This window comes from Lipotes vexillifer, unplaced genomic scaffold, assembly GCF_000442215.2.
Source record: "Lipotes vexillifer unplaced genomic scaffold, Lipotes_vexillifer_v1.1 scaffold347, whole genome shotgun sequence".
Lineage (NCBI taxonomy): Eukaryota > Metazoa > Chordata > Mammalia > Artiodactyla > Lipotidae > Lipotes > Lipotes vexillifer.
The window spans coordinates 731,271-740,946 of NW_006790452.1; positions in this window are offsets into that span (position 1 = coordinate 731,271).

Consider the following 9,676-nt stretch of genomic DNA (forward strand, 5'->3'; position numbering starts at 1 on the left):
TAGAGTACAGTAGTACAGTATCTTTATTTCAAGCCCAGTATGTCTGGAAGCAAGCATAAAAGCAGCAGTGATGTAGCTCATACTACTGTACTTTTCAAGGTACTGCACTGTAAGATTAAAAATGTTTTCTTTAATTTTTTTGTCTGTTTTTTTTAATATGTTATTTGTGTGAAAAGTATTATAAACCTATTACAGTACAGTACTATATAGTCTATTGTGTTAGTTGGGTACCTAGGCTAACTTTGTTGGACTTACGAACAGATTGCATTTATGAATGTGCTCTCAGAATGGAATTCCTTCATATGTAGGGGCCTTACTGTACTTTCTTCCTTCTTCTAATATTTATGTTAGAGCACGTATTTGTAGTCCAGTAATTATAATAACAAACAGAAGGGGAAAAAAGGAAAAGACATATCTGCTACATAATAAAGCTAATTAAAAAGAAAGAAGATGAATATCTTTTTTAATTAACATCAACTTTCTCCATAAAGCAAGATCATTTAACTTTCTTAAAGTATGGGTAAGTTCACTATTACTGCCTTTGCAGGGAAATTTATACTTATCTCTTTTGTGCAAAGGTCAATGTTATTATTTCTACTCAAATTTCACTTCTGTGAAAACAGAAAATTTTAATTTATTATCAACCAAAATTGTACAGAGACTGTAAGTTGATTACTTCACTCTCCTCTTCTTTCTTAGAAATATGAAATTAATTTTGTTCAAGGTAGCATCACATCCAATTAAAAGACTGAATCCCCTGTTTTCCTCCCAACTAGACATGGTCACAGAGATATATGGAGAAGTTGTTGCTTGGTACCCCAAGGAAGATTCCTTAAAATAAGGATGCATGATATATGATATGGGCTTTTTTAATCCCTTTCTCACTGATATCCCCCTAGGGATAGGAAAGCTGAACTCACATCAATCATTTGGCCTATAAGACAACATTAAGGCTAAAGCCACTCTTGAATGAAGAGGGTGTAGATACAGATAATGTGGAGTGACAATATCAGTCCCAGACTGTGTACACTGTGACTTCATTAATAGAGATAGACATATATTATTATCTTGTTTAAGCCACTGTTATTTCCAGTGTATCATTTAGACATTCATAAATGACACAAAATTTTTAAGAGGGATGTAAGTATGCTGAATGCAAGGTTTATTCCTGGAGATTGGTTCAGAATGGTGGAGTAGAAGGACATACACTCACTCCCTCTTGCGAGAGCACTGGAATAACAACTAACTGCTGAACAATCATTGACAGGAAGACACCAAAACTCACCAAAAAAGATACCCTACATCCAAAGACAAAGGAGAAGCCACAGTGACACTGTAGGAGGGGTGCAATCACAACAAAATCAAATCCCACAACTGCTGGGTGGGTGACTCACAAACTGGAAAATAATTATACCAAAGAAGTTCACCCACTGGAGAGAAAGATCTGAGCTCCACACCAGGCTTCCCGACCTGGGAGTCCGGCAACAGGAGGAGGAATTCCCAGATAATTAGACTTTGAAGGCTAGTGGGATTTGATTACAGGACTTCGACAGGACTGGGGGAAACAGAGACTCCACTCTTGGAGAGAACACACAAAGTAGTGTATACATCAGGACCCAGGGGGAAGGAGTAATGACCCCTAGGAGACTGAACCAGACCTAACTGCTAGTGTTGGAGGGTCTCCTGCAGAACTGGGGGGCAGCTGTGGCTCACCGCAGGGACAAGGACACTGGCAGCAGAAGTTGTGAGAAGTACTCATTGGCATGAGCCTTCTTGGAGTCCACCAAGCCCCACCAAAGAGGTTGTAGGCTCCAGTGCTGAGTCACCTCAGGCTAAACAACCAACAGGGAGGGAACTCAGCCCCACCCATCAGCAGACCAGCAGATTAAAGTTTTACTGAGCTCTGCCCACCAGAGCAACACCCAGCTCTACCCACAACTAGTCCCTCCCATCAGGAAGCTTTCACAAGCCTCTTAGATAGCCTCACCCACCAGAGAGTAGAAAGCAGAAGTAAGAAGAACTACAATCCTGCAGCTGTGGAATGAAAACCACATTCACAGAAAGATAGACAAAATGAAAAGGCAGAGGACTATGTACCAGATGAAGGAACAAGATAAAACCCCAGAAAAACAACTAAATGAAGTGGAAATAGGCAACCTTCCAGAAAAAGAATTCAGAATAATGTTAGTAAAGATGATAAAGGACCTCGGAAAAGAATGGAGGCAAAGATCAAGAAGATGCAAGAAATGTTTGACAAAGATCTAGAAGAATTAAAGAACAAAACCTAGAAGAATTAAAGAACAAACAAAGAGATGAACAATACAAAAACTGAAATGAAAAATACAGCAGAGAAATCAATAGCAGAATAACTGAGGCAGAAGAATGGATAAGTGACCTGGAAGACAGAATGGTGGAATTCACTGCTGCAGAACAAAATAAAGAAAACAGAACGAAAAGAAATGAAGACAGACTAAGAAACTTCTGGGACAACATTAAACACACCAACATTCACATTTTAGGAGTCCCAGAAGGAGAAGAAAGAGAGAAAGGACCCGAGAAAGTATTTGAAGAGATTATAGTGGAAAACGTCCCTAACAGGGGAAAGGAAATAGCCACCCAAGTCCAGGAAGTGCAGAGAGTCCCAGGGAGGATAAACCCAAGGAGAAACATGCTGAGACACATAGTAACCAAACTGACAAAAATTAAAGACAAAGAAAAATTATTAAAAGCAACAAGGGAGGGCTTTCCTGGTGGAGCAGTGGTTTGAGAGTCCACCTGCAGATGCAGGGGACACGAGTTCGTGCCCTGGTCTGGGAAGATCCCACATGGCATGAAGCGGCTAGGCCCATGAGCCATGGCAGCTGAGCCTGCGCATCTAGAGCCTGTGCTCTGCAACGGGAGAGGCCACAACAGTGAGAGGCCTGCGTACCGGAAAAAAAAAAAGCAACAAGGGAAAAACAATAAATAATATACAAGGGAACTCCCATAAGGTTAACAGCTGATTTTTCAGCAGAAATTGCACAAGCCAGAAAGGAGTGGCACAATATATTTAAAGTGATGAAAGGGAAGAACCTACAACCAAGATGACTGTACCCACCAAGGATCTCATTCAGATTTGATGGAGAAATAAAAAACTTTATAGACAAGCAAAGCTAAGAGAATTCAGCACCAACAAACCAGCTCTACAACAAATGCTAAAGGAACTGCTCTAAGTGGGAAACAAAAGAGAAGAAACGGACCTACAAAAAAAAAAAAAAACCCAAAACAATTAAGAAAATGGTAATAGGAACATACATATTGATAATTATCTTAAATGCAAATAGATTGCTCTAACCAAAAGACACAGAATAGAATGCTCTAACCAAAAGACACAGACTCGCTGAATGGATTCAAAAACAAGACTCATATATATGCTGTCTACAAGAGACCCACTTCAGACCTAGGGACACATACAGACTGAAAGTGAAGGGATGGAAAAAGATATTCCATGCAAATGGAAATCAAAAGAAAGCTGGAGTAGCAATTCTCATATCAGACGAAATAGACTTTAAAACAAAGACTACTGCAAGAGAAAAAGAAGGACACTACATAACAATCAAGGGATCAATCCAAAAAGAAGATGTAACAATCATAAATATATATGCACCTAACATAGGAGCACCTCAATACGAAAGGCAAATGCTAACAGCTTTAAAAGAGGAAATTGACAATAACACAGTAGTAGTGGGGGACTTTAACACCCCACTTTCAAGAAAGGACAGATCATCCTGACAGAAAATTAATATGGAAACACAAGCTTTAAATGACACAACAGATCAGATAGATTTAATTGATATTTATAGGACATTCCATCCAAAAACAGCAGATTACACTTTCTTCTCAAGTGCTCACAAAACATTCTCCAAGATAGATCACATCTTGGGTAACAAATCAAGCCTCAGTAAATTTAAGAAAATTGAAATCATATCAAGTACAACACTATGAGATTAGAAATAAATTACAGGAAAAAAATGTAAAAAACACAAACACATGGAGGTTAAACAATATGTCACTAAATAACCAAGGCATCACTGAAGAATTCAGAGGAAATCAAAAAACACCTAGAGACAAATGACAATGAAAACATGATGATCCAAAACATGGGATGCAGCAAAAGCACTTCTAAGAGGGAGGTTTATAGCAATACAATCCTACCTCAAGAAAAATCCCAAATAAACAATCTAAACTTACACCTAAAGGAACTAGAGAAAGAAGAAAGAACAAAACCCAAAGTTAATAGAGGGAAAGAAATCATAAAGTTCAGAATAGAAATAAAAGAAATAGAAACAAAGAAAACAATAGCAAAGATCAATAAAACTACAAGCTGGTTCTTTGAGAAGATAAACAAAACTGATAAAACTTTAGCAAGACTCATCAAGAAAAAGAGGGAGGGCTTCCCTGGTGGCGCAGTGGTTCAGAGTCCGCCTGCCAATGCAGTGGACACAGGTTCGTGCCCCGGTTCAGGAAGATCCCACATGCCATGGAGGGGCTAGGCCTGTGAGCCATGGCTGCTGAGCCTGCGCATCCGGAGCCTGTGCTCCGCAACAGAAGAGGCCACAGCAGTGAGAGGCCCGCGTACCGAAAAAAAAAAAAAAGAGAAAGAGGGAGAGGACTCAAATCAATAAAATTAGAAATGAGAAAGAAGAGGTTACAACAGACACTGCAGAAATACAAAGCATTATAAGAGACTATGACAAGCAACTCTATGCCAATAAAATGGACAACCTGGAAGAAATGGACAAATTCTTAGAAAGGTATAATCTTTCAAGACTGAACCAGGAAGAAATAGAAAATATGAACAGACTGATCACAAGTAATGGGAGCTGTGATTAAAAATCTTCCAACAAACAAAAGTCCAGGACCAGATGGACTCAAAGGTGAGTTTTATCAAACACTGAGAGAAGAACTAACACCCATCCTTCTCAAACTCTTCCAAAACATTGCAGAGGAAGGAACACTCCCAAACTCATTCTACAAGGCCACCATCACCCTGAAACCAAAACAAGACAAAGATACTACAAAAAAAAAAAAAATTACAGACCAATATCACTGATGAATATAGATTCAAAAATCCTCAACAAAGTACCAGCAAACAGAATCCAACAGCACATTAAAAGGATCATACACCATGACCAAGTGAGATTTATCCCAGGGATGCAAGGATTTTTCAATATATGCAAATCAAACAATGTGATACACCATATTAACATATTGAAGAATAAAAACCATATGATCATCTCAATAGAGGCAGAAAAAGCTTTTGACAAAGTTCAACACCCATTTATGATAAAAACTCTCCAGAAAGTGGGCACAGAGAGAACAAACCTCAATATAATAAAAGCCATATATCACAAACCTACAGCTAACATCATACTCAATGGTGAAAAACTGAAAGCATTTCCTCTAAGATCAGGAATAACACAAAGATGTCCCCTCTCACCACTCTTATTCAACATAGTTTTGGAAGTCCTAGCAATGGCAATCAGAGAAGAAAAATAAATAAAAGGAATCCAAATTGGAAAAGAAGAAGTAAAATTGATAATAGATAATCCTAGATAATCCTAAAGATGCCACCAGAAGACTACTAGAGTTAATCAATGAATTTGGTAAAGTTGCAGGATACAAATTAATGCACAGAAATCTCTTGCATTCCTATACACAAACATCAAAATATCAGAAAGAGAAACTAAGGAAACAATCCCATTCAACAGTGCAACAAAGAGAATAAAATATCTAGGAATAAACCTACCTAAGGAGGTAAAAATCCTGTACTCAGAAAACTATAAGACACTGATGAAAGAAATCAAAGATGACACAAACAGATGGAGAGATATACCACGTTCTTGGATTGGAAGAATCAACATTGTGAAAATGACAATACTACGAAAGCAGTCTACAGATTCAATGCAATCCCTGTCAAATTACCAATGGCATTTTTTACAGAACTAGAACAAAAAACCTTAAAATTTGTATGGAGACACAAAAGACCCTGAATACCCAAAGCAATCTTGAGGGAAAAAAACGGAGCTGGAGGAATCAGACTCCCTAACTTCAGTCTATACTACAAAACTACAGTAATCAAGACAATATGGTACTGGTGCAAAAACAGAAATATAGATCAATGGAACAGGATAGAAAGCCCAGAGATAAACCCACACACCTATGATCAACTAATCTATGGCAAAGGAGGCAAGGATATACAATGGAGAAAAGACAGTCTCTTCAATAAGTGGTGCTGGGAAAACTGGACAGCTACACGTAAAAGAATGAAATTAGAACACTTCCTAACACCATACACAAAAATAAACTCAAAATGATTAAAGACCTAAATGTAAGACTGGACACTATAAAACTCTTAGAGGAAAAAATAGGAAGAACACTCTTTGACATAAATCATAACAAGATCTTTTTTGACCCACATCCTAGAGTAATGGAAATAAAATCAAAAATAAAGAAATGGGACCTAATGAAACTTAAAAGCTTTTGCACAGCTAAGGAAACTATAAACCAGATGAAAAGATAACACTCATAATGGGAGAAAATATTTGCAAATGAATCAATGAGCAAAGGATTAATCTGCAAAATATATACACAGCTCATGCAGCTCAATATTAAAAAAACAAACAACCCAATTAAAAAATGGGCAGAAGGGGCTTCCCTGGTGGCACAGTGGTTGAGAGTCCGCCTGCCGATGCAGGGGACACGGGTTCGTGCCCCAGTCCAGGAAGATCCCACATGCCGTGGAGCGGCTAGGCCCGTGAGCCATGGCCGCTAAGCCTGTGTGTCCGTAGCTTGTGCTCGGCAACGGGAGAGGCCACAACAGTGAGAGGCCCGCGTACCGCAAAAAAAAAAAAAAAAAAAAAAAAAAAAAAATAGAATTACCATATGACCCAGAAATCCCACTACTGGGCATATACCCAGAGAAAACCATAGTTCAAAAAGACACATGCACCCCAGTGTTCATTGCAGCACTATTTACAATAGCCAGGTCATGGAAGCAACCTAAATGCCCATCAACAGATGAATAGATAAAGATGTGGAATATTACTCAGCCATATAAAGGAACGAAACTGGGTCATTTGTAGAGACGTGGATGGACCTAGAGACTGTCATACAGAGTGAAGTAAGTCGGAAAGAGAAAGACAAATATCGTATATTAATGCATATATGTGGAATCCAGAAAAATGGTACAGATGAACCTGTTTGCAAGGCAGAAGTAGAGACACAGATGTAGAGAACAAACGTATGGACACCAAGGGGTAAAAGCAGGGGCAGGTGAGGGTGGTGGTGGGATGAATTGGGAGATTGGGATTGACATATATACATTAATATGTATAAAATAGATAACTAATAAGAACCTGCTGTATACAAAAAATAAAATAAAAAGTTTATAAATGAGAGAATTCCTATCCTTAAACAATTTAGAAACTATATTTGTAAACAGTAAGGGAAGAGAAAACAATGTAGCAGGGATGATGGGTTGAATACAGGTATATTAATGTACTGCTTTTTATCTAACACTCATACATCTCTGCATCCTTTAAAATATTTTGTTATGAAAAAGTTCAAATTTATATAATAGAATTATAAAGAAAATATATACATATATCTTCTAGATTTAACCTTTAATAATATATTGATGTATAAGATCAATTACCAAAATTTGACATTTTCTTCATAGTATTCTTGTATCCATCTCTAAGAATAAAAATATTTTCTTACATAACCACAATAATATCACACCAAGAATTTCATAGCATTGTCAATTACTCTGTACTTATATAAATATTCCCAGGTGTTCCCAAATTTCTTTTTTATACTGAGAAGCACCCTTAATATCGAAGCTGAGGATGAACTGAGTGTCACGAGAGGAAAATGTTGTGATACAAAAGAACACAGAGAGAAGAATAAAGAGAGTGATTGGGATATGGGAATGGAAGATGAATAAAGGAGTATGTTTATATGAAATCTGGAAAGTGAGCAAAGCACTGGAGTTTTAGGAAATGTAGACTGTATCTACAGCAGTCTGTTGGATATAAATTTTATAAGCCAAGAGAGATAAAAAGAATATCTGGAAATAAGATTTTTTAATACAGGGAGAGCAAAATAATCCGCTCAAGAAGGCATTTACACAAGCAAACTGCTTGGGTAACTTATGCTAGTCTCTATGTGTAATTTATAAATATTCTGACTTTTCAATTATATTTTGTATTTTTTGCCATTTATTCTAGGATCAGAAGTGTGTTAAAAATAATTTGCCACAAAATGAATGAAATGGGCCCAGCATAAGACAAGCAATAGTACAAATGCAATGGTAAATGACACACCACTCCTGCCTTGTGTTGACAGTGGAAAACAGAAGTGAATAAACCTGCCCAAAATAGGCAGTTGACACTCAGATTCAACGGATCATTCACTGTGGAAATGGAGAATCAAAGCACAAATTTTGGTTTTTGAAGTGAAGGCAGAAACCTTGATTTTGTTAAATGCAAAATCTTATGATTATTAAAGGTTGGCAATCAACACTCAGTTTAAACCTGGTGCAGGCAAATACTGTGTGTATCAAACAAAACAAGCAACTGTGTGGGCAGAACCGGCCCCTGTGCTACAGCTTGTTGCATCTCATCCAACAAAGCCGAGGAAGCAACACTTCTAACTGGGTGCAAATTTGTAAGACACTCTTCAAAAGTGCTAATAAGTCAACTTAATTTACATATGTTCCTTAATTTGCTTAACTTCCTTCCTGCTTCACTTCCTCCTACCTGAATAAGACAGGCACTGTCCTGAATGACAGCTCCCTAAGTATACAAGACGACAATGTAACTGATTCAATGATGCCCTGAACAAAGACGTGTCTGGTGGTGAGCCTCCTCTAGAAAAAATGAAATCTGATTAATTCTTCAAGTTATACCTCTATTCCAGAAAAGAATGAGCCAAATTTACATAGCTAACTAATCAGGGAATATCTCATTCCTAATCTTTGCCAGAAGAGTCAGATCCAATCTATTCACATTACTACAGAATAGCACCTAGATTTAGACATTTTCACTATAGCATTTTTACTAAGGATTAAATCTAATCCTGAGAGGAAAAATATAATCTGCTTTAAATTTTGTATTTATCTTATATATATTAATATTTATCTACAAGAATTACAAAATTTGATGTCATGTAAAATCATTGGATTATGAAAAAAATTAGATAAGCACACCTACCATCTTTGTACTTTATTATGTTTGCTATACAATTCATCATAGTTTTCCTCACAATATATCTTATTATTATTATTGCTTTTGCACTATCTATCAACAAGACAGAGGTCTCTTTGATAGACAGCAGGACTAAATTCTATTCAGCTTTATCCCATCCTATCACAGAATACTGTAACATCCCAGAGACTCAGAGAATGCTTATTTAATTGATATGTTTTTTAAAAAGAGACTGAAGGCTTCCCTGGTGGTGCAGTGATTGAGAGTCCGCCTGCCGATGCAGGGGACACGGGTTCGTGCCGCAGTCCGGGATGATCCCACATGCCGCGGAGTGGCTGGGCCCGTGAGCCATGGCCGCTGAGCCTGCGTGTCCGGAGCCTGTGCTCCGCAACAGGAGAGGCCACAACAGTGAGAGGCCCACGTACCGC